Raw genomic sequence first — 27,525 nt, forward strand, 5'->3', positions numbered from 1 at the left:
AAGTTCTGTAACTGAAACTATTTTGAACCTAGAATTCTACACCCAGCCAATTATTAAACAAAAGTAAAGGTCAAGTAAAGACATCATTAAATGCAGAGCCCCTCAAGGAGGAATATTCTATCTCTGGCTCTGTGCGGGCGTTCATTATCTCGGGTGGACTACTCTGTACGAGTCAGCTTCTCTGTGTGCGAAAGTTGTCCTTTCATTAAAAACATTAAAAAAAAATAGTTCATGGAACAGTCTATCCCCCAAACATGCATAGAACATTACAGCGCATGGTGGTCATCAGACTATTTCTGAAGTCAAATGAGACAGTCAACTTTTCACCAATTATTAACAGATACAACTATTTACAATCTTCTAGAACTCTCTATAGGCAAAAGGGTTTTAAACCTTGAGACACCTCTTTTAAATATTAAGCCACATGGAAAAACCATTTGTATTATTTAAATGGTTTTACAAAGATAAGAAACTAACCACAATGCCCAGCAAGGGGTGGGCGAGAAATGCAGAAATGTTGCCAATGAACCTCATCTTAACAGTAGCATCCTTATGTTCTCTCATTAGACTCTCCTGAGCAGATTGAGCAGAACTTCTGAATTAAATAAGGGCCAAAGAATTCCTCTCCTCGAGTCAATAGACCATCTGTTCTGCTATGCTGTTTCTGCCACTGGTCATAGCAGAAACACCCAGAAAACGAATGTGGCCATCATTATAGAGTTGTATGTAGGTGGGCAGAGAAAAGTATTCTTAACTGTAATTGTAGGAGGATATGCATTTTTTAACCTCAAGTTCAAATATTTATGATGTGTGCTATGGAATAATAATACCAATCTAACAAATACACCAGAACATATATATACAGCAAATGAGTGAAACTCTTCAAGAGTGATTGTCTCAGAAGTTATTTAGATAGATCTCACTATGTGGACCTTCATGTAAATTGTTTAAAATAAGACTATATTTAGCCACCTTCATCCATTTGACAGTTTATTAACAAAGGAGAGACCATTATTTTCTGGCATAAATAGGGCAGAGTTGCAAGGTATTTTAAGTAATGTGGCTCTCATATTTTAAGTAACATGGCTCTAAAATCAATGCAATAGTTTTAAATGCCCAGCTAGCTGCAGGGAAGGCTATTTTGAGAAAAAGATGGGATCTATTTAAACCTCTAAGACACCTTTCTTAAAATTCACAATTCAGATAAATCATTTCAAAAAGTTCTTTTGAATAACATTTATTTAATGGTAATTATGGTTATAAATCTAGCATATTAGTTGTAAGTCAAAATTGATGAGGTAGAATTATACTTTTCTTATGTTGAATATGCACATCACAGTACTTAGAGGTCTCTCCTGTAGTCACAGTGTACATTTACAGACAGTTCATAGGAGTTGAAATATAAGACTGATATTCAATTGCTATTTATAGAATCTAACAGTTATTATATTTTTGCTTTCAGGAAAAACTGTCCTACTAGGATGTATTTAGTTCCAATTATAATCATATTACAATCATCATAATATTTTAGCCTTTGAAAAGTTACTATCCTAGTTAAATGCTCCACTTTACAGTTCCACAGAAAATGTCACAGAAAAGTTTGTTTTTGTTTATTTTTGCAGATATGCCAAAATTTATTGAATTCCCTATCATTGGACACTTTTGTTTTATTAATATTTAGACACTATAAACAACGCCTCAAGCAACATTTCTGTCTCTCTATTTTTGGTGCAGTTATTTATTTAGCATAAAGTCCTAGAAGTGGAATTGCAAAGATGTAAGAGATCATTAACACTTTTTAAGGCTTTAAGATGCCTTGAAGGTGTATCTATTACATCTGGCTTCCAGACAAATTCCTCTGCATAGCCAGTACCCAAACTACAGGTCTCAGCACAGGTGAAGACAGCCAGGACCCCCAGTCCACACGTGCACCCGGTCTGTCATCCTGCAGGTGGTTCATCAACTAACCTGGAATTCAAATATTCTCTTGGTACCACAGGGGCAGTCTAGAATATCCTTTTCTTGAGGGATATTTTCACCAGAAATCCAGATGGGGGTAAGACCTCTGCTAGATCTGAGAATCTCTTCTGGTTCAAGAGATATTTGAGTTTTAAACCTCTGGGAAATTTTATCTTCCCTGTATTCATGTTCTGTCATGGAATCTAGTTCTTCCTCAAGTGCTTCCCCCACAGTCCCGACAATCTCTGCAGCATTTTCCTTTTCTACAACATCAGGCATAATCTCATCTTCTATACCTAACACAGTTTCAAATTGTGGAAAAAGGAAGTTGTGGTCTGGACTTACATGGTCCAAGTGATGGGCTGTGAACACGTCTGCTTATGTCCTATCTCCAGTGGAGAGTCTGATGTGCCTTACCACAGTAATGCGCCTTGCAGCATCAGGAGCTGGGGCTGGAACAGCCATAAATTCTGCAGCAAGGAACACCAGACTTAAGGTGGAGATACACAGTTTCTCCTGTTTGTAGGGGGAGGCGGTGGCTTATATGTGTAAAAGTCATTTTTCCTGGGTAGTTGATTCCCCAAAACTCATAGCCATTGCAGCAGAGCAGCTCCCAGCAACCAAGAAGAGGCTGCTGTGGAAGGCCTGGGTAAGATCTGGAACAGGAACAGCAAACTCACAGAAAATGTTTTTGATATCCTATGTCTTTTGTCTTAGTTCGTTTGTATTGCTCTGAAAGAATACCTGAGACCAGCCAGGTGTAATCCTAGCACTCTGGGAGGCGAAGTGGGTGGACTGCCTGAGCTCATGAGTTTGAGACCAGCCTGAGCCAGAGTGAGAGCTCAGATCTAAAAATAGCTGGGCATTGTGGTGGGCGCCTATAGTCCCAGCTACTTGGGAGGCTGAAGCAAGAGAATCGCTTAAGCCCAAGAGTTTGAGGTTGCTGTGAGCTATGACACCATGGCACTCTACCAAGGCAAGTTCCTCATAGCTATGTGCCTGTGAAATCAAAACCAAGTTATTTACTTCTAAGATAAAATGGCAGAACAGACATTGGGTCAACACTCCCATTCCAAAAGGGAGAAATGTAGCCCCTGTGGCTCTTACATCCTTGTGCCTACAGAATTAATACCACCTGGATGCCACCAAGGCTCATCGCTTGCACCCTTGAATGCAGTGGCCTGAGCAATAGTGGAGGCCCTTTGATTCCTGGCTAGAGCTAGAAGGATGGGCATGTGAAGAGCAGCATCCCCAGGGGTGGGAGGCAGCAGGGCCCCTGGCCTGTTACCCTACCCACTTACTGAATACTTTGTTACTTAGAAATGTCTTTCCCCAGGTACCTTGTTATCACTCTTAAGCTCAGCCTTCCACAAAGCCACAGAGCATGATCATAATGCTGCTAAGTTCCTCTCTATGGTGTAACAAGGGTGACCTTTGACCGGGTTCCCATTAAGCTCCTCACGTCCATTTGAGACCTCCTCAGCATGACCTTTACTATCTATATTTCTAGAAGCACTTTGATCATGACCATTTAACCCATCTCTAAGAAGTTCCAAACTTTCCCTCATCTTCCTGTCTTCTTCTAAGCCCTCTGAACGTTTCTTCCTTATTCACTCCCACATTTTCAGGTGTCTTTGTAGCAACAGCCCACTTAGTCCATTTGCATTGGTAGAGAGGAATACCCAAGACTGGTTAATTTATAAAGGAAAAGCAATTATTTGGCTCAAGATTCTACTGGATAGAAGATTGGACATCTGGTGAAAACATCAGGCTACTTCCCTCACAGAAGAAGACGCAGAGAGCCAGTGTGTGCAGAGATCACATGGCGATGGAGGATGGGTTGCAGGGAGGAGGTGCCAGGCTCTTTTTAACAACCAGCAATTGTGTGAACTAACAGAGGGAGAAATCACTTATGCCCTCCAGGGAAGGCATTATCTAACCCCGAGGGCTGACTCACATGACCCAAGCATTAGACCAAATCTCCAACCTTGGGGGTTCAAATTTCAAAATAGATTTAGAGTGATAAATATCCAAACTATAGCATCTTTATTCCAACAAAGTATTTTGTTGTAACAAAATACCATAAACTACATAGCTTACCCACAAACAAAATTTATTACTCACACTTCTGGAGGCCAGAAGTTGAAAATTGGGTACCAGCATTGTCAGGTCCTGGTGAGGTCCCTCCTCCAAGCTGAAGACTGTTACCTTCTTCTCATTGTGTCCTCACATGGCAGAAAGTGGTCAAGGGAGCATCTGAGCACTCATCCCATTAATGAAGGCTCCACCCTCATGACCTAATTACCTCCCAGGGACCATGCCACCTAATACTATGTAAAGAGTTCAACATACGAATTAAGGAAAGACCAAAACATTCAGTCCACAACATTTCTATCCACAAGTAATTTTTATATTTTTTCCTAGGGAATACTAAAGTATAGAAATCATGTATGAAACTCAGAGCTTCAGTACTTTCTTCATATATTTCCTAGTTTGAGCACTTACTTCAGTCCCCAGAATTGGCTGTAAACAACTTTTCACTCTTTTCGAAAGCAGATATTCTCAAGGAATCAAGATCATTGTTTTAGTCTGCTTATGTTGCTATAAAGGAACACGTGATGCTGGGTGAATTATAAAGAGAAGAGGTTTATTTGACTCACAGGCTGTCTAAAAAGCAAGGCACCGATATCTGCTTCTAAAGAGAGCCTCGAGAAGCTTCCACTCAGGACAGAAGGAGAAGGGGAGCCAGCGTGTGCAGGTCACATGGCAAGAGAGAGGGAAGTGCTAGGCTCTTTCTAACAACCAGCTCTATCAGGAGCTAAGAGAGTGAGAACTCGCTCACTATTGCAAGGACAGCACCAAGCCAGTCATGAGGGATCCACCTCCAAGACCCAAACACCTCCCATTAGACCAAACTTCCAAAAACAGGAAGCAAATTTCAATATGAGGTTTGGAGGTATCAAATGCCCAAACTATAGCAATCTGCCACCAATCAGATTACTTAAAAAATTATTATTACTCTCTAAAAATAAGTTAGTTGTCCCAAAATTACTGAGCAGTAAGAGTGTCATTAGAATCTAAGTCATCTCCCTGAACTACCTTGAATGAGGACATACTTATTTGGATATATCAATTCTGATATAAACAAATACATAAATTGCATGACCTTAAGCCACACTCAAATGAAGCAAGTCCAATATTTTGAAGGAGGAAAAAGCAACAAAGTTACTATTTAGATTATAATCTCCCATGAATTGACATTCAATTTATGCTTTATATAAAGTATAGCACGTAGTGCCTTGACACTGGACGAATCCTACAGATACGTCTCTTCCATAATATTCTTTCATGTAAAGCTATGGCTGGAACTACTTTGATAGTGTTTTGTAGAAGAGGGTTTACCTTTTTAAAATTTCACAGACAAGACAAAATCATGTTCTTCATTATACGAATAGAAAATATTAACTCAATTACTCTGATATTAAAGTGCTCTAAATATACAACTGTCCTGGTCTCACAATTTTAATCCATATTTTCAAAGTTTCCACTTGATTTATTTTGGAAAAATCAAATTACATGTGTAATAACATGCCAATATTTGGCTCTAACCCCATATCAATTATGCATTTTGTTCATACATTTGGCCTAATGAGTATTTATCAGCCCTAAGAAATTACTTTCGGTTATACTATAAAGCTGATTGGAGACAACACATAGAAATTTCTGTCTGTGTATCTGAGGGTTCCTCTCAAACCTAGCAGTTAAACAAAGATACTGGCAGTTAAAAATACTCTTGCACATCACTCTTCTGTGTAGAACATAAAGACTTTCTACGAGTAACAATAGAGAAAGAGCACAGAGAAAGAACACACCAGAATTTGCTTCCACTGCTGTCATATCACAGAAGTACCTTCCGCTTTAGTTCATTAAGTAAGAGATTTTAATGGAAAAAATTACATTAAAATGTCTATTGAGTGACATCACTCCTCTTGGCCCGAAAGAAAAATCACCATTCCAACCTTATTCCCCCAACCAATAACATCTCATGTAAAGTCTCAGACCCAGGGCACTTTATACAACTTATAGTCTTCAATAAAAGAGATCAAAGACAAAAGCTATTCTACTCAGGTCCAGCTGCATCCTGCAACACCATCTGGTTATCTTACCAATTCTCAGAGGACAAATTTAAGAAGACATGATCTTCTATAATCCCCAGGGTTGTTGGTCTGGAAGCCACTGGTTTACAAAGGCCTCAGGTTAGTTTATGTCCCTATCCTTCTTCACTAATGCTCAGAAATGATTTCTAAGATCATTGCTTTCTCCAAAGTAGTACACATGGTTGAGGGAGGCTGAGTAGTCACACTTGGTAATCTTGGCCCAGAGCCTACTTCAAAGGCTACAGACCTTTGGGAACCAACCCTGAGCAAGCCAGCTGTGACTTGGAAGCCCTGCTGCTTGGGCAGCACCAGGCTGGGCTCGAAGTGTCAGCTACTAGACACATAGAGTTCCCACAGCCTTTTTCTTCCTGTCCGGTGTTCATTTCAATCTACTCATGATCTGAAAAAATAAAGGAAGAAGGGGACCTTCTCGTGACACTGGAGAAATACCCATGCCTTTGCTTACTTTGTCTGTGCATCATGCACAGTAAAGCACTGTGTTGCATTTTCTCTATGTGGAAATATTCCCCAGTTACAAAAGCTGGTATACACTCCCACTTCCAATCCTCTTACTACCTTCCACGTGGGCCTGCTTCCCTCAGAGCATCTCAGCACGCCCTCCATGGCCTTGCATGTTGGATGTCCTCTTCTCTAATCTTTTTTACTTCCCCATGATAAACATTTTGTTTAATAAACACATGACTGCAGGTGTGCAAGGACCAAATTATAAATTAATACAAATTGCAGTATGTTATACAGTGGTCTTTACTTTTTAAAGTACTTTCATTTAAGGATATCAAGAAACTGTTAAGCCAAAAGGCAAAAAGTAAATAGAGTATGCCTATTACAAATATATATATGTAGCTATTACTATTCTTAGAAATAAATACCTGAAGATGTATACAAGATATTAATAAAAGTAAATCTCTGTAAGGATTGAGGGGGTGTCATGCATTGATAGACATAGGAATAGGAGCAAGATTTTTGAATAAAAAATTTTAATATAGTTTTAATAGTGTTAACTCTTTGTATACATGTACCCTGTTTCCCCAAAAATAAGACAGTGTCTTATTTTAAGCTGTGCTCCCAAAGATGCGCTAGGTCTTATTTTCAGGGGACGTCTTATCTTTCCTGTAAGTAGGTCTTATTTTTGGAGGATGTCTTATTTTCGGGGAAACAGGGTATATTCTACCTATTAAAAATAAAATTAAAAGTCAAATAAAGAAAAAAAGAAAAGAAGGAAGGAAGAGAGGAAGGGAGGGAGGGAAAGAAAGAAGGAAGGAAAGAAGGAAGGAAGTCTTTTCAGGGCTCGGAGTGGTGGCTCATGCCTGTAATTCTAGCACTATGGGAGGCCAAGGCAGGTAGATTGTTTGAGCTCAGGAGTTAAAGACCAGCCAAAGCAAGAGCAAGACCCCCGTCTCCACTAAAAAAATAGCAAAACCTGCTGGGTGTTGTGGCAGGTGCCTGTAGTCCCAGTGACTTGGGAGGTTGAGGCAAGAGGATCACTTAAGCCCAAAAGTTTGAGGTTGCTGTGAACTATGATGCCACTGCACTCTACTCCAAGGCACAGAGTAAGACTCTATCTCCAAAAAAAAAAAAAAAAAAGGTGTTTTCATTGGATTTAAAGTTTCAAGATGTCAAACTGAAATTCTAAATGCACTGGAATTCTTAATAATATATATATAAATATATATATAATATATATATATAATGCCTCCAAAAGTGACTACAATTCTATATTCAGCAAAACTATTGCTGACTTTTAAGTTTAATAGGAAGACATTTTCAGATTGGTAAAGACTCAAAAAAATTACTCTTTTCCCCTGGCTTGGTACACCACCATGAAAAGAGGAAAAGAAAAATAGAAATGAGACCCAAGACATAGGGAATCCAATACAAGAGAGAGACAAAAGGAATTCCCTAAATAAAGACAGAGCAAGTCCCAAGGTGAGAGCAGCACTGTGGCAGTCCTGGAGAGCTACCTCTCAGTCAGGAGCTGAATAGAAGTGGAAGGGTGGAAAGTTCCAGAAAGGATGCCTCAGACTGGGAAAGAAACTAATAGACCACTGGCAAAGCTGGCCACTTGGAAGGCTCTGTGAAGACTATTTTACCAGGTTTTTTGGGAAAGAAGATAGATTTCTTCATAGGATCAAGCAAAGGAAACAAAACAAATGAAATAACAAGGCAATTTTTAGCCTCAGGAAAAACAGAATGTTTTCACAATGAAAGAAATATACCCATAATACATTATGCAGCAATAACTATTTACATAATCACATTAAAGGAACCAAAAAAATTGTGAGTTTTCGTAATTGGGAGGAGAGAGGCTGCCAAAGAACTAAAAATCTTCAACTTCAGTCAGTAGATAAATATCTAAAATATGTGTTTACAGTTTCTCTAATACAAAGAAAATCTATCTTGTGCTGACTCACAAAACAGCAATAGATACCTATTGATTAAAACACTCTGTTAAATAACAGGAAAACAGGGCTAACTCTACTGGCAGTATTTGCCCTAGGGGTGATAAGACAAAAGAGGCTTTCTTTTACTTTTCTAAGACTTATTTCTGGACAACTTCAGTATGTATTATTTTGATACAAAATATTGTCATATGTCCAAATGACCATTTTTTATTTATTCTTCATTATTCCATGTGAGCTAAATGGAAAGGGTATTATCTGTTCATTACTCATGAAAAAACACATGAATAGTTACTCAAGAACTATCCAGCTAATGAGCATCAGAGACATGTGCAGAGCTAATTTTCTTGCCTCTTCCTCCAGGATACCTTCCCCTGTATTCTTTCTTATAAACTATGGAGGCTGCATGTAATTATTTACTTGGGGGCTTTTAAATAATGCTCATTATCTACCACAGATGCACAGAGAACTTTGAATTCATTCATAATTTGACAGTCTCCGGGGTGTTAATTGAAGTAGCTGTACTCAAGGACAGAAAGAAGGAATCAATTTCTTTTTAAATATCTTCACATGTGATTCTATAGCTATTTTTTTTTTACCATATGTATCTTGTACACATTTTCCCTCACTAAGTATTTTCCATTAAACTTTATAACAAAAGGAAATTTACAGAAATTAAAACAGGATATAGAGAAGAAGGATGAGTTGTGTACCTCTCCTGTTCTTCAAGGTCTGACTTTACGCTAAACATCAACATCAGTTCCTGCCAGGCCTCAGCTAAAGGTTTTTCATGAAAATGATTTTACACATCAACTCAGACAATATCAGACCCATTCATAGGTCCATGTCTTTTCATTCACCAGAGCCCAGCTCATGTCTGTATATAAAGGGAACAAAAGAGGCATTTATTAGATAAATCAGTGAAAGAAACAGAGCAAGCCCAGAAGATACAGGAACTTCACAGCACACAAAGGATTCTGTAACAAATCAATGTTTATGGAGTCAAATGGGTAAGCCAGCTCATTCTTTTATCCAGTAAATTTTGTAAATCCTACTGATTTAAAGGGCTCTGTGCTAAGGATGAGTAAAACATAGCCCCTATTCTTGACGATCAGTCTTTGACTGAATGGAGCAGATATTAAAACTATAAGTGGCCCGGTGTCCATAGTTAAGTGTGTAGGGCACCAGGCACATACACCAAAGCTGGCGGGTTTGAGCCTGGCCCAGACCTGCTAAACAACAATGACAACTGCAACCAAAAAATAGCTGGGCATTGAGGCGGGCGCCTGTAGTCCCAGCTACTTGGGAGGCTGAGACAAGAGAATCACTTAAGCCCAAGAGTTTGAGGTTGCTGTAAGCTGTGACACCACAGCACTCTACCAAGGGCAACATAGTGAGACTCTGTCTCAAAAAAGATAATAATGAACATAATCTCCTATCACAGCAATCAGTTAAGATTTTCCTCTTTATCAATATTTACTTGGTCTGCTATGCTTCTCACAGTCAGCTGACGATTTTGACATGCAGTTGGACGAATGTTTGCAATGTTTTCATCAATTCTGCTCGTTGCTGGTCACTCTTCATCAGTGACACTTTCTCACCCCTCTGAAAAACATGTAATCCATTTGCATACTGCCATTTTCTTTATGGCATTATTCCCATAAACTTGAACTACTTTGTCCCTGATTTCACTTCCACTCTTGCCAAGTTTAACAAGAAATTTATAAATATTTGTTCATTACTCTAACAGGAGCTCCAACATTCTCATTCAACACACCACAATGAACACTACTCAACAACATTTTGATACGAGCACAACTCCGAGACACTGGTAGGTAGTATACCAGGGCTATGAATCCTTCCCAAGTTGTTTGTACAGTGCTGCCTATAGTAAGCACAGGGTGGCAAGTTCGTAAATTTAACTGTCAGACCTCATACACTGTAGGTTTTCCAACCAGTATATGATTACAAATTGGCTGTTCCCAAATAGAAGTGATTAAACAGTATTAGAAGAAACAGAGTAAATTACTTTTCAGAAAATATATAACAGAAATGAGTCAAGTTTCAACAAAGCAAAGAGTTGTCTCATCTTTGGAACTATCAAGTTCCTAAAAACATCTGTGCCCCAGTGAAACTCAGAACAATCCTGAATGTTAACATAGGAAAAAAGGTAACTTATATCCCTCAAGTCATTAAAAATATCAGGTTCCTCAAAGCAAAAAAAAAGGACCTAAAAACCAAAATCCTTAAAAAGAAATTTACCTACATATTATTTTATGTTTCTCATATTTACTATCTAGGATTTTCTTATAGCTGTATTTTCCTTCTTGATGACTTGAGGACTTATTTAAAGTATATTTGGTCTAACAAGATAAAAATAGCAAATAGCTTAGAATGGCTAGAGCAAAAACAAAAAAAAAACTGATAAATACACAAAGATAACATTTTGTGGAATAATATGTTCTTCAACTTGGAACTTCTTGGATTCTTATTTTACACTTCAAACCAAGCTCAAGGAAACATAAAACTCAAACATTATCTTGAACTTTTTCAGCACAATTTTTGTCTTATCCTTGGGGAAAGGTGAAACTGTTACAGTGAAATTATTTGGAGTAAAAACTAGAGTTCATTTGTCATCAAAAAATCAGCTAAAAAAAGAATGATCGCCAGCTCTAGTCTTTAATCCTTGAAATAACCTACAAAACCTTTACTTATTTAGTCTGACTCTAAGGAATGGAAGCATTTGACGTCAGAATTCTCTTTATCACTAGTAATTGACCATATCAGCCTACAGCATTGCACACTGTGCTGTTTGATGGTACCTAAAAACAAGAGAATCAAGGAGAAGCAACAGAACATCAGTGAAAGTGAAAAATAAAGGTAAAAGAGAAAAATCAAAGGCAAAATTTAACTTTGCAACCAAAAATACACTTGCTACACAATACACAAGCTAGAAACACAGTCAATAAGCAAGGGTTTATGGAATGTTTAAGTAATGTTCAGTGTATTTTACCCGTTTTCACACCATAGATAAAAGATATATATTCATAGAGAGAAAGTCTAGCTATACTCTTTAATTTTTATTTATTTACACAATAAATATTTGAGGCATTTCAAAATCATGTGATGGGGTTATTAAAAAAAATTAGATGTACTTCTGCCTCTTGAAGGTTTATAATCTAGTAGAAATACTTACAATTTGTCTCTCTTGTCGTATAAGCAGGAAAGATGCAGGGCAACCCCAGTCACCTTCCCTAAACCTAAAAATAAACTAAGGAATTTAATTAACTATACCAGCTAACAAATCCCAAGGTGTAAAAGAAATTGGGTTGATTTTTACCAGAAGTAAGACAATGGGTGGAGGCAAAGGAAGAAAAGGAAGGAAGAGAGGAAGGGAGGAAGGGAGGAATGGCAAGGATAAGGGAAGGAGGGAGAGCAGGAGGGGAGAAAGGGAGCAAGAGAGGGGAAAGGGAAGAAGAAGAAGCGAGGGAGAGGAAGAAGAAAGGGGGGAAAGACAAAAGAAGAGAAGAGAAAAATTAAGGAAAGAAAGAAAAGAAAGAAAAAGAAAAGAAAAACACTGTCTCACTTCTAGAAATAGGAACCCAAAAAAAAAAAAAAAATAGGAAGACTTCCTTCCACTCTCTAGTGAGTTTTAAAACTGATAATCTGGAAAGAGGAAACTATTGGGGAGGACGGAAAGAAAAGCAAGTAAACCAGTTTCTAGGATACTCAGAATATGGAGGCGAGGGAAAGCACCAGGAACTGACTTGGACTAAGAAATTTAATCAATGAGAAGTCCCGAGCCAGGCTTACTCCCTTTCTTTCCCTCATCACCAAGTACAGCACCCGCTCCCCCTGCGTGGAGCCCCCAGAACCCTCTCTCCTTTCATCCTCAGGCCTAGGAAGACAGTGACCACCAGCTGGTGCTCCGAGGAAGAACTCTCTCCCATTGCTTGGTAGGTAGGAAGCTCCTCTGCCAAAGCCAAATGAAGGGAGAGGTCAGCCCACTGGGTTCACAGATATCAAGCTGGAATTCAGAAAGCATTTCCCTGTAGAAAGTGGATAAATTTGCTGATTTTTGCAAGTAGTATACTTTAGGTATGTATTTAATTGAATTTCGAATATCATTGCTTTTATCAGGAAAATGCATTCCGAGTTTCCAAATGTACCAAGAAATTTTTGGAACACAAATTGCATAAAAGTTCTGATTGCTTATACAATCTAAGTATAAGTATATTTGTGTGCATGATTATTTTTCTAGTATCACTTACTATAAAAATATGTGAATGGGAACATACAGTTATACTGGAATGTAACTTTCTATAATAGTAGTTACACACCACAAAATGTTTGCACTAGGTAGGTTTTCCTGGAACATATTCTGTTTAGGGGTCCTTTTTGAGATTGCAGAAGTTCTTTCTGTCACAATAGTAGTTCGTTAAGTATTTCTAGGTATGCCTAGGTATCTATTACGTTTTCACTTACTAGATGTAATGTTCAAAATTCAATGATGTCATAGAGTGTACAAGAGGCAAGGGCGATAAAGTCAGATAGGAGTCCTGACCTTCAATATGTCACTTCACCTCTCTGGAAGACGGTTTTCCATACAAAAGGAAGTGGCTAAATAAGATGTTCTCTACGGTTCTTTCCAGTTGCTAATTTTCCCTCAAGAACTCAGTCAGCCTGTGTTACAGTTCTCTTATTGCTGCCTAACAAACTGCACCAATACATATAGATCTAAAACAACCATTCTTGTATTATAACTTGTGATCTTGTAAAATAGGAGGATAGAGCTTATCTAGGTGATTCTTCTGTTATACATGGTGTCAGTGAAGGTCACCAGGAATGTAGCTGGAGGATGAGCTAGTATGGATGACCCAAGATTACTTCACTCTCATGGCTAAACCTTGGCAGGGGAAGCTGAAAATGTGGGCTCACCTAAGAGTATCAGTCAGAGAGCCTACAATGGCTTCTCTAGCATGGCAGCCTCAAGTGTAGTCACACAGGGATCAGATAAGGCAGCTCAGGGTCCCCAGACTATTTGAAGATACAGAAAATAGAAGGTGACAGTCTCTCAAAGCTTTGGAACAGAAGCAGTCACACTGTTACTGATACTGTATTATACTGGTCAAATAATCATAGCCCCCCAGTCCAAGAGGATGAGACGTAAGTTTCACCTCTTAATAGAAGGAGAAGCAAAGAATTTACACCACCATGGATTTATCTTTAATCCACCATACCCTGGATCCAGGAATTAAAACCAGTTGTGACACTCCTTACACTGTCCAGTGTTTCACACTAGAATCTGAAGAGATAAAAAGAATAAGGAATGGTCCCTGCCTTCAAAAATTTGACAGTTTGACCAAAAAAGGACTCACTTATTTTATGCTTAACAAGCTCAAGTTAATTTATTCTATTGTACCTAATACATAATTAATGTATAAAAGTATATATTTAAAAATACTATATAAAAAAAGAGTAAGAAGTTATAAACAAATTATTTTTATATGGATTAAGTCTGGAAGGAAAGAGGGAAAATGGCATACTATAGTCTGAAAGATATGTATTTTCAATTTTTAAGTCAAAAACATCACAAAATTTTATTCAATAAATTGTCTCTAGGAGATATTTCTCAATTGCAATTTTATAACCAACTAGCTCTTTACCATATCAGAATCTTAGTTCTTAATCGCTGAAAAAACAAAAAACCAATCTAGAAGAGATGTTAGCTCCTAGCTAGAACCAGTGTTAATAATGTGAAAAAATGAAAAGAACAATGATTTATTAATCAATACATGTTTAAAATACGACCCCATCGCAGGCTGGGCAAGGGACTTGAAGAGAAACTTCTCTGAAGAAGACAGGCGCACAGCCTAAAGACATATGAAAAAATGCTCATCATCTTTAATCATCAGAGAAATGCAAATCAAAACTACCTTAAGATACCATCTAACTCCAGTAAGATTAGCCCATATCACAAAATCCCAAGACCAGAGATTTTGGCGTGGATGTGGAGAAAAGGGAACACTTCTACACTGCTGGTGGGAATGCAAATTAATACATTCCTTTTGGAAAGATGTTTGGAGAACACTTAGACATCTAAAAATAGATCTGCCATTCAATCCCATAATTTCTCTACTAGGTATATACCCAGAAGACCAAAAATCACATTATAACAAAGATATTTGTACCAGAATGCAGCCCAATTCATAATTGCTAAGTCATGGAAAAAGCCCAAGTGCCCATCGATCCATCAATGGATTAATAAATTGTGGTATATGTACACCACGGAATATTATGCAACCTTAAAGAAAGATGGAGATTTTACCTCTTTCATGTTTACATGGATGGAGCTGGAACATATTCTTCTTAGTAAAGTATCTCAAGAATGGAAGAAAAAGTATCCAATGTACTCAGCCCTACTATGAAATTAATTTATGGCTTTCATACAAAAGCTGTAACCCAGTTATAACCTAAGAATATAGGGAAGCGGGAGAGGGAGGGGGAAGGGGGAAGGATGGGCGGAGGGAGGGTGATTGGTGGGATTACACCTGCGGTGCATCTTACAAGGGTACATGTGAAACTTAGTAAATGTAGAATTGTCTTAACACAATAACTAAGAAAATGCCAGGAAGGCTATGTTAAGCAGTGTGATGAAAAGGTGTCAAACTGTTTATAAAACCAGTGTAGTGCCCCATGATCGCATTTATGTACACAGCTATGATTTAATATTAATAAAAATTAAAAAAAACTGTCACAGTTCTTTCATAAATAGATCATTTGTTTCAACAAATGAAATTTCTTTGATAGTCTAAATAAAATGAATTGAAAATGTAATCTAGCATAATCCATGCTAAAACAATCAGGTCATAGGTTTCCTGGGTCATTTTAAAGCATGCACCTTCCGCTGTATATTATATTTGGAACAATCCACAGACAAATGTATTTAAACAGCGCCCCCCTGTGAGATCTACTTCAGCAAGCATTTTAGCAGCCAAGGAGAAATGACAATTTCCACTGCCATTGAAGTTGTTTTACACTAGATACACTTTCATTTTAAAGGCAATGCAATTTAAAATTCAAACAAAACCTAATAACCTTTTAGATGAGTGAACAGATTTAGACAAGGGTTATCTTTTAGAAAAAAAAAAATCATAGAACTTCAGATACAGAGTATGTAGATACACAAGTAACACTTCCCACTATAATGATGTCAGATTGACCAATTCTTTCTTCATTTCTGTAAGAGAAATGTTTTTCTTCCAAACTCCGATGCAATCAGATTATATCAAGGTTTCTCCAAAAGTGACCTACAAACAAGCTGCATCAGAAGTATACAAATCTCCTGGCGGGTGCTTATTGAAAGTTCAAATTCCTCAGCCTAGGGAAATAGACTGTCCAGGAATGAGATCCAGGAATTCACACTTAGATACTCCAGGTATGGGATATGCCCACTGAGTCTTGGAAATGTCACCCTAAAGCATTACATATAAAGTAACTTTTCTAAGGTTGAAGGATAATTATAATGAAAAATAAAGGATTGCACATTTCTTTTTAAAACTAGAATTTGATTCAATCTCTAAACACTTAAATCATATTTTGATATGCTTTAAAAACCAGTATTCTCTGCACTGATACTTATAGCCTCACATGTATTATAATGATGAGTATTTGTCTTGCTAATGGTGACCACATAGTGGTAGGACCAGTCCACTGCCAAATCTCTACTGTCTCTGCAAGTGCCCTGGGTTCCGTCCAATGGAAAAAAAAGTTGAGAAAATACATTCCTCTCCACTTCATTTACTTTGTCCAATTGTCCTCTAGGCCACAGGGCAGGAGTTTTACTGACTTAAATCTCAATTAAATCCCAGACAAGGATCTGTCAATGAAAATTAATTTAACACCCCAGAGGATAGCTAAGTTCTTTCAGTCAAAATATATGTGGACCCTAGAATGATCCAATTTCCCTAGGAGTTTCCAAAAGTCATTCAAAAATCCTACAAATTAAAAAATAATAATAGAGATTTCTGACAGTTCTTGAAACAATAATAAAAAAGGATTTTTGGTATTTCTTGAAGGCAGTATACCATAGGGAAAACACCATGGAGACAGAGGGACATCAGACTACCATAAGGCTGGATTTCATCTGGGGTTCAAAAGACGACTCTTTTTATTATTATGACAATCATGTTTCATTATATAAATATCCAAAATATTGAAAACAGAGAGAAGGTATTTGTATGCTGTTTTTAAATAGAATTCTATCTATTTTGTATTAGTTATTCTATCCTGGGATTGAAATATGAAAATCTGAATTCAGCCTTAGCTCTGTTCTGGCATTATCTGCAAAATTTAATCCCTGATCTTTGACCTTATTTCTTTCCATCTGAAAAACCAGGATTAATCAAGTATTCAACTTACTACATTCAGGTGTTAGAAGGAAAAAAATGACAACATACTTGAATGTATCTTGAAGACTAATGTAATACAGCCACCCTTATTTACAAATGAAAGAGAAAAGAAGCCCCACTGCCTTCCAAGTACACAGACCTTCACCATTCAGGAGACAGTCTTAATAGTTCTGAAAAACTGTGTTTCTCAAAGTAGTAAAAACCATTATTTATGTTGAAATTTCATATAATCACTATAATTTTATATATCTAGAAATAAACTAATGACGTCCAAGCTAAAATTGAGTAAAACGAAACTTTGAATAAATCTAAAACTGGCTTTGTTTAATCAGGCACATTGAATACCATGTAAAAGGGGTGTCTCAGCAATGCCTAATTCTAGAATCCTACTCTGCAATATTATCCAAAGTATGGGCCTGGTCTATTTATTTTTAAAATGTTTTGTTTGCTTTCAAAATGTTTTTTAAAATTAAAAAAGAAGGATGCCCCCCCCCATTAGGAATCTGCAAACAGCCCAGTACCAAGCACTATGAATCCATATCCTACCTCTGCCACTTCCTATCTATATAATTGTATCAAATAATAAAACCTTTCTTTTCACTCTTGAATGAAGACACTAGTATCATACATACCTATGTACATATGATGAATATGATACTTATTACAATTACTGTAAAGAAAGAATGAATTCAACAATACCTTGACATGCTGGAATTATGGGTCAAAACAGAGATGTAAATAGGAATGAGGTAAAAATCCTACAGAAAACTTTTCAATTAAATTGTTTTATAATGATTATACACAAACTTGGCTTACACATGGCTCACAAGAAAGACCTTATATAAGCTAAATGAGCTTGTGATTAGTGAACATACTTGCAGACTATGTGGATGATCATGTCAGAAAGTTTAGAAACAAATCCTCCTGTGGGCAACAGTGTTGTCTAAACCTTGTGTTCATTCAGCAAATATTTACAAAGGACTTCTTATGCGCCATGCACAGGCTAATGCTAGTGTCCGCAAGCACACTGATGTCGAAGGCAGACATGGTTCCCACTTTACCAAGAGAGATTACTGAATACCAGAACACTGGGAAGTAACCAAACTCATAATGCAATGCAATTGAGCCAGTAGATAACCCCAAGCAGGGCATCTCATGCAGACTGGGTAGGGGAAGAGAAGACTGTCTCAGCTGAATCTTCCAAGAGATGTATTTGAAGCTGGCTATTTAAAGATTCAGAAGAGTGACACAGGAACATCAAACATCTGTCTCATGTGAAGACCTGATCCCCACGAGTCAGGTGAGATAAAGAAGGACATAGTAAAAAACTAAAAGAAGTTCAGTGTGCTCAAAGCACAGAGTATAAGGAGAGAGGCATTAGAGACAGGATTAAAGAGGGTGGTCCAGCTATATAGTACATCAAGGGCCCTATTAAAATCTGCTTTTATGAAGAGTGATGGGGGATCCATGGAATGGTTTTTTAAAAAATGACATAATCAGATTTGTCATTTAAAACTATCATTTCTACCCATAAAAAGGAATTTAATATGTGATAAAAAATGTTTTAAAACTTTAGGAAAGGAAGAGGTGATTACTTTAATAAATGGTGCTAGTATACCACCAGAATGCAGACTGGTGGCGTTGCAGAATGCGACGGAGGGGAGGAGGGGGTAACTATTTAGTGGGTACATTAAATATACATTAAAAAAAAGATGCCTATCAAATATAAAATAAACTGTGGTGTGTCAAAGACACAAGTATGAGAAGGACAATTTTAAAATGACTAGATGAAAATATATTCATGACCAAGAGGGAAAACAATTCTTATGTAAGACACAGAAAAGTACAAAACTAGACTGAACTAAATAAAAATAAAAATATTCTGATTCATCAGAGACACTGCAAAGTTAAAGGCAAGTCACAATTACTGAGAAAATGTAATTGCAGTGTTTACAATTATAAAGATTGCTATCAATACCATATAAAGGATTCTTATAAATCATTTTAAGATAAATAACAGAAAAATATAGATAATTCACAAATAAAAATATGAATGACAAAAATCAAGTGAAAAGATGTTCAACCTCACACATAACCAAAGTAATGCAAATGAACACAATAATTCAATTTCTTTACACTCCTCACATTGGCAAAAACTCTAAATCCTGAACAGACCAGCTGTTGATGAGAAAGTGTGGAAATGGAGACACATATAGTGCTGGTGGGCACAACCGCTTTGGAGAGCAATTTGGCAATATCTAGTAGAACTGAGCACGCACCTGCTCTATACCAAGCAAGTCCATTTCTGAATGCATACAGCCAGGCACCAGAACGTACACCACCGTGTGCTGTGTCATAATGGACATCGAGAAGATTCCTAATTTTCTTTGATGGAGAAACAAATTATGATGCACGCATACACTGAAATAAAATTAAACTAGATCTACATTTATTAACATGGATTAATGAAAAATGTCAAATGAAAACAAGTTGCAGAGATAGAGATACAACTACAATATATTTTTACATAAATTATCAGTACATGCTATTGGTAAAAGACATAAAAACATGGGAGCAAAGGACACTCTTCAACCACGTATAACCAATCTCTTCCTTCTTTTTTTCTCTTTCTTTTTTTAGAGACAGAGTCTAACTTTGTTGCCCTTGGTAGAGTGCTGTAGCATGACAGCTCACAGCAATCTCCAGCTTTCGGGCTTAGGCGATTCTCTTGCCTCAGCCTCCCAAGTAGCTGGGACTACAGGTGCCCACCACAATGCCCAACTATGTTTTTGTTTTAGTTTGGCCAGGGCCGGGCTCGAACTGCCACCCTCAATATATGTGGCCAGTGCCCTACTCACTGAGCCACAGGCACCGCCCAACAATCTCTTATTTCTTAAAAAGAAAAAATAGTTACTTCTCTATATGATTGAAATTACTTCCTAGTGAGAAGCACAGTATTACATACTGTAAGACAGATGAACTTCAAAAAGAGGCAAAAAAAAAAAAAAAGTAAATGAAATCAAGCACAAAATGCCATATAGTGTATGCTTCCATTTTTATGAAATATCCAGATCAGGTGACCCCATAGAGACAGAATGCAGACTAGTGGCTGCCAGGGGCTGGAACGGAGGGGAGGAGGGGAGTAACTATTTAGTAGGTACAGAATTTCCTTTTGGGATAATGAAAATTTTTTTGAAACTAGACAAAGGTGATGGTGGTACAACATTGGGAATACACTAAGCGCAGTGAATCATACACTGGAAAATTGCTAATTTTATATTTTGTGTATTTTATCTCCTTTATAGAAAACATTAAAGCACACTGTACTTTTAGGAGTAGAAGATGACTTAAAATAATCAGTGAGGAGAGTCTCAAAGTAATTATGAAAGAGATGATTTGGCCTGAACTATTGTAACAGCAGGGAGGTTATGAAAAGTGGATAAATCTAGGAGCTGTTTTTCCAAAAGGACTTGGTAACCAATTCGATGAGGAGAGAGAAATAGAGGGGAGCCAAAGATGAACTAAGATTTCCTATTATCTAGTACGAGTAGAGTGCACTCCATCTCCAGTGACAGGGAACAGAGGAGAAGGGGCAAGTTTAAAAGAGAAACTATTTGGAACGTGCTGAGGTTGAGATGCCTATGGGTTCTGGAAGGGAACATATCTATCAGGCAGCCCAGGATGAAGATCTAACCTAGATTTACATGTACTTTATATTGCAATGGAGGCCATTAAAGTAGTTGAGATCACCCCCTCAATAAAATGAAAACAGAAGTTCAATTACAAAACCCTAAGAAATACCAACACTCAAATTCTGCAGATAGTCTGAGTGTATGAGGAGATTCAAACATTTAAAACCTACTGTCTTCAATATCAGAGATACAGGTACCAACAAAACCAGAAAAGCTCTAGAAAGAAAGAATTTTGGCCAGGAAAGAAGGAGAGAGATGATAACCAACCCTCCTGAGAGTTACAAGGAACCACTTCCCAAAGAACTGAAAATTACACTAGTGCTTCTCAAATGTTTCTACCATAAATAGCGAAAATGCAAAATAAAGTAATTGCGCAGTCCTTGCCATCTCAGGGTAGACAATAAGGTATTTAATTTGTTCTTGAAAATTCATGTAAATTATGCATCCTACTCATAATAAATACAGGAGTGTTTATTTTAATATAAAATGTTTTCTCCATATTTTCAATTAAAATTAATGCTCCAGAAAGGTGTTCCATGTTTATCATGCAACTTCCCATATGGCCCTCCCACACTCTTCACACACCCATATGCATATACACAGCACATACTCCCACTTTCAGAAATACGGAGGAGGTTGTTCATTCCACAACAGTCACCACCCCTGGAGAGCTCTCTGGGAAGCATTTGCCAGAGCATATGACCCATAAACTGCTACATGACCTGAAAACATTGCTTCCTTTCATTTTTCTTAAAACTACATCCTTCAACTTTCAAAGTATGTCTCACATATCATGGAGCTTGGTGGGTAAATGGGTGTCAGAGAGAGTTTAATTATCCTCCCCCTCTTTATCTCTCTTGACTAAAGAGTCATAATTTATTAAGTAGTCTTATGTGGAGGGTGACCCAGTACCTTCAAATATTTAGCCATTTTTCTCTGAACCTCTCCCATATCTTTTCCAAGGTGCAGACACGGTTGGTTTTGTAAAGGGGCCCTTATGTTTTGGGGACAAAGGCAGGTTCAGCCTAAATGAGGTCATTAAAACAAAACATCAAGTTCCCAGTGCCCTAAGATTCCAAGCCAATGACCTACAGAGTGTTCCAGCTGATCTTAATTTCCTTGGCACAGCACAGTAAGAGTACTGTAATATAATGCAAAAGAGCTCTAAAGAGAAACTAGATACTGGCCAGAGTCTTGCCAATACACAGTTAAATAATATCAAAGTAGCCCTTTCATCTGAATACTGTGCTTCACACGCATATGTCACCCTTCCTGAGAATGAAAGTAATCTTCCACTGTGAATGTGGGTTGATTGAAAAGCTTTTACTGGACTCAGCCCCATAAAGTATGCGTACCTTTTAACTGGCATACTGAAAATGCTTACAAGGGGACTAAAGAGACAAAGAACAGAACTCATTCTGAGCAAGGGTAATCCAAATTTAGAATGTGCTTATAGTGGTAAATCAATACCCAAACGTTTATCCTGACCAGGCTCTCTCTTAACATCTAACAATATCAGACCCTTCCCAGAAAATAAACTAAACTTCACTTTTCTAAGTTTCTTTACAAAGTCGTTATCATTTATATTAAAATATCAGTATGTTCCCAAATAGTCTATCATTCCTTCCCTTACAACCACGTCTCTGGTTTTTCTTTGTTCATTTATTTATTCATTTATTCTGTCATTCAGCAAAAATGTGCTGAGGGCCTGTGAAGCTCCAGGCACTGTTCTTCCTGCTGGAGATTGAGTAAACAGAACTTAACTCCGTAAAACAAAGCTCCTGTCTTCACAGAGCTTATGTTCTAGTGGGGAAAGACAGATAACAAACCCTTGCATATGTGAACATGTAACATGTCAGATGATAAGTGCTAGGGAGGAAAATTAAGCTGAGTAAGGGAGACGAGGAAGGGCAGAGGTGGTGGAAAGCAAGGTCAGCCTTTGAATCCATCAGAGCTAAAATCATCCATCCATTGGTAAATCAATTAGGACCTCCTATAATATGATAAAAAACAATGAATTGGAAACCATCTGGTTTCCAATCACTCATTTTCTCCATTTCTGGATAATTTATCAATAAACCTTTGCCATCAGTTACTCTTTCACTTTAATGCACTTTGTGCCAACTAATGCACTCGGAAAACTTGGCCACTCCAACACACTCATAAGGCATTTGTATGATTTCCTTCAACATTTTTTCATAAAATGCTTTTGTCTTACAGTTATTTAAATGTATTTTAATCTAAAGTTTTAGGCTTCAGATTCATTTTATTCAATTTAAGGACAATTTCAACCATGTCATTGGAAAGGTTAGCCCTCCCTCTCCAATCAATCAGCCAAATCAGACTTACATTTTATCAGATAAAGTCCAACTCTACTTTTCAGTCCCCACAGAGGCATAAATACACATGCCAAGAAGAAAAATACTTTTTAAAACATCAGCAAATAAATTATGAATTATATCTTATAAGTGAAATGGCTGAAAGCAGTCAAAATTAAAGCAATACAGAACTAAGAGTTTTGAGAAGTATGATAAAGTGTTATCAAATACATAGAATTCCTTTCATAATTGTGTGAGTGTACATTTTCACCACCGGGTTTCAGCTGTTGGATATAATGAAATAAAACCAAGTACAAAATTAGAAATAGCATCAATAAATATAGAATTCGTCATGATAAAAATTCCTTATATTTCTAATGAATGCAAATGGTACACATATAAACCAATTAGTCCAGCAGGTAGTGTATCACTTTTGAGGAAGTGAAAAATATTAAGATATTTTATGATTAAATAGAATGGGAATTGACTGTAATTGGAATAACTAGTCATAATATGATTTGCCAAAATAGATTTAACCATGATATTGAATAACATACACAAAATTTGAAAGAAATCATGTACAAGTGTTTTTCCTTGAGTTTTGCCCGATTTATCTTGAAAGCTTTGGTAGTCCCAGAAAATATTTCTGTTAACATTTATAAGAATCAGTCATTAACTATGGCAGATGCTATGGCAAACCACCCAAATCTACTTCCTTCAAGGCTGAACCACTCATTATTCCAGCTGTTAAGAGTATCAGCCACTAAGACCTGTGATTAAGGCCTTTCTGACGGCCATTGCTCTACTAAAGACAGTTGCGTGGTCAAAGTCAGGCAGGGATTTCTTAGGCAGCCCAGTCCCTCTGACCTAATTCTGAACAACTGGTACAGGGCCATCCCAACTCTAGAGCTCCTTGGAGATTGGATGAGGCCTTTGCTGTGGCTGCACCACAAACCCAACTTCTATAGCTATTATTTCCAAGAGCTCTCCCCAGAAGACTTCCTGCAGGCAAACCTAAGCTCCAAATGGGCTTCCTAGGGAACTTCACCTTCAGCACTATATCTGTATCATATCAGGTGTTTGTGGATACATTTTCTTTCAGCTACAGATGCATCCTATAAATACAGATTGAGAATACTGGAAAATACATTTAAATACACAACAAAAGGGCATTTTAGCATTCACTATTTCTCACTGAGGCATTCTTTGCTTTGTTTTCTCTTACATGCTCCGGAGTAAAGCACCAAAAGTTTACTAGATCACAGGTAGGCTCTCGGGAAGGGAAGTTTTAGGGAAAAGTACACATAGAAAATGAAGATCTAAAAACTGATTCTCTTAAATCCAGGAGTTTATATATCCCCTGGAAAGTCTTCATGCATATTTAAGGGATATGAGCCTCCCCATTTCAACACGATGAACACTGACCTAAATAATTCACCACTGACGTTAATACCTAATAATTAAAACATTCACAAGCACCTAACTCTTGCTCTGAGATTCATATTATAAACCCAATGTGAGTTATTTTTCCACTTACTTTTTTTTTTTGAATGTATGGAGCTTGTGAATAGATAATTAGCAGTCCACTGAGCGATCTTTACTTATAATTGCACAAAATAGGTATAATGGATAAAACCAGAAATGTCTCCATTTATTTCAACACACATGATCAAAGTTTCCTGTTTGTTAAATGAAAGCAAAAGATATATACTGCTAAAATCTAAGTAGTTCAGGAGCCTAGCATACAATTTTATTTTTGTAAAAAGAATCTGTTAATAGAATTGAAAATATTCTTAAAATGCAACAAAGAAGATGACTGATCATGATTAAAATCAATATGACAAGATATAATTTGATAAACTTGGTTTTAACTACTTATCTTCAATAATCCATTTACTCACTCATTCTTTCAATGAAAGAAACCAAGGACAACAATGAAGACAAGATTATTCATTTGGAAGGAAAAACAATATATAATTAGACCGAACAGATAAATGAGACAATGAAGATTATGACAAGTACAGCCAAGGAAATAAACTGGGAAATGTGAAGGAGGAAAAATAAGAATACAATACAAAAATAAAAGCACAGGCTAGTCCAAAAAGGCCTTTTATGCTGAGACCTGAAGAATAAAGAGGTGTCAGCTATGTCAAGAACCAGGGAAAGAGATTCCAAGCACAAAACAGTCAAGGCAAAGGCTCTGGGACAGAGAAAGAGCCCGCCATGTTCACAGATAGGCCTGTGGCTGAAATATAATGAACAAAGGGTAGAATGAGGTGTAAAGGTAGATAGGGATCAAAGCATGTAGAGTCCTATAGGCCAAAGTAAGAAATTTAGATTTTATTCTAAGGCTGAACAATCAAAATTCTTTTAATCAGAAAATGACACGATGTGATCGACAATTCTAAGAGTTCCCTGTAACAAGTGTATGGAGAACAGACCAAGACAGGCTAACATAGAAGCAAGGAAGGCCATTTAGGGAGCCCTGTAGAGATGGAGAGACGTAGATAGACTCAGGTCTATTTTGACAAAATATGCATCAGTGCTTAACAAGATGCTTGTTTTTTGCCTTGAGCAACCAAATGGATGTTTTCAGGGTGCAGTAAGAGGAATTTAGAAAAGGACTTAGAGGGCGGCACCTGTGGCTCAGTGAGTAGGGCGCCGGCCCCATATGCCGAGGGTGGCAGGTTCAAACCCAGCCCCGGCCAAACTGCAACAAAAAATAGCCGGGCATTATGGCGGGCACCTGTAGTCCCAGCTGCTTGGGAGGCTGAGGCAAGAGAATCGCGTAAGCCCAAGAGTTAGAGGTTGCTGTGAGCCGTGTGACGCCACAGCATTCTACCCGAGGGCGGTACAGTGAGACTCTGTCTCTACCAAAAAAAAAAAAAAAAGAAAAGGACTCAGAAGCTATGACCATCTCACACACTTAAGCCAAGGGGAATCAAAGGCATATTGGACCTTTGCTAACCTCAAATGTTCACATCTAATCTCATGTCCTTTTATCTAAGTTTAAACACTTGGTTCTATATTTCAACTTTACTATTCAACCTGGCCCCTCCTAGACGTGATACCTTTTCTGATTCTCTTCCTAATATTTGAACTTTGACTTTGATGTTTAATTTTCTAGTTTAACCAGACACTCCTCTCCCCATTATCTCCATGAAGATGATTTCTTTGCTCCTCATCCTATGGTACCCTAAACATGCTCTCTACCAAAAGAGGTGTAGTGGGCTGGGTGTAGTAGCTCACACCTGCGATCCTAGCACTCTGGAAGGCTGAGGCATGAGATAGTTTGAAGTCAAGAGTTCAAAACCAGCCTGAGTATAAGAGTGAGACCCCTGAAAATTTAACTGAGCATGGTGATGTGTGCCTCTAGTCCCAGCTACCTGGGAGGCTGAGGCAGAAGGATCACTTGAACCCAGGCATCTGTGGTTGCAATGAGCTTTGATGATGCTATTGCACTCTACTGGTGGCAAAAGAGCAAGACTCTAAAAAAAAAAAAAAGTAGTGCAATGAGATAAGAACTTCTAGGGCCAGTGGAACCAAAGACGCCCTCATGACTCCTATATCTACTGCCAACATGAGTCATTACTGCTTCAAGAGCCATCAGAATCACTTGCTCTAGGCAAAGAATAAAATTGTAACACTCTAAGGCCTAGACGGTGTGGACAAGGGGCTGATATCTGCAGCAGCAGGCCCATATTAAAATCCAGGTTTGCTCATTCCTAGTCCAATATAGTTTAATTACATCATATTCCTGCACATCTTTCCAGAGAAGCAGTATTAAAATTGGTGCACAGAATGTTGTAAGTAAAAACTGACTGGCCTAACAAACTCACCACCACATGCAATATTATAGCTATGGAAAAATATATGGGAACACACAGCCAATTTATTGATATTTTGGAATACCAGTATTTATAAAGCAATTAAGAATATGGTACATCCTATTTGTGTTTATTTTCTCTGTGGCTTTGAAAAATATTAAATGAGCAGGCCAAAAGGCAGAACAAGATGTAAAGGATGCTCTCCCCATGACAGTTCTCCAATTTCTCTTCTAAATTAATTCTGAACCCTTCCCTTCTATTTCTTTGCCTTGGAAAAGGCTTGTGGCCAATGTTGGGGGTCTCCCTTGAGCTGCTCTTTATCTGGATGCCCAAAGGACAATTCTCACATTTGCTTGTCCCTACTCAAATGCATATCTAAGTATACACTTATACATACACGCAAGAGAATTCATTATTATTCCATATAAGCTGACATTTTTCAAAGCAACATCCATAAGACCAAAGAAATCTTTTTTTATACTAATTAAGATCTACATGCATATTAAATCACAGATGACTCTAATTTCCCTTTTCCTGCTAGCACATACTTTGTACTCCTAGGGAAAAGCAAACCAGAAGTTGAGCCTTCAAATAAAAAAATAAAACCCATATTGAAGGATAAAGGCTGGACTGCAAATATACCCTGTGAATTAATGAAAACTTAAAGGCAACCTTCAAACTGGAAATAAAACCTTGACAAATGGAAGATCTACTAAAGGATTTAAGTTTTAAAATAGGGAG

General features: G+C 37.5%; 1 protein-coding gene and 1 pseudogene across 1 annotated transcript in view; both read right to left on the reverse strand.

The window, feature by feature from the left end:
• GRB14 (growth factor receptor bound protein 14) overlaps positions 1–27,525 on the reverse strand; it is a 117,630-nt gene that overhangs the window by 80,927 nt on the left and 9,178 nt on the right. The window lies entirely within an intron of this gene.
• On the reverse strand, positions 1,743–3,527 carry LOC128590396 (programmed cell death protein 2-like; annotated as a pseudogene).

The sequence above is a fragment of the Nycticebus coucang genome, chromosome 7, assembly GCF_027406575.1.
Source record: "Nycticebus coucang isolate mNycCou1 chromosome 7, mNycCou1.pri, whole genome shotgun sequence".
NCBI lineage: Eukaryota > Metazoa > Chordata > Mammalia > Primates > Lorisidae > Nycticebus > Nycticebus coucang.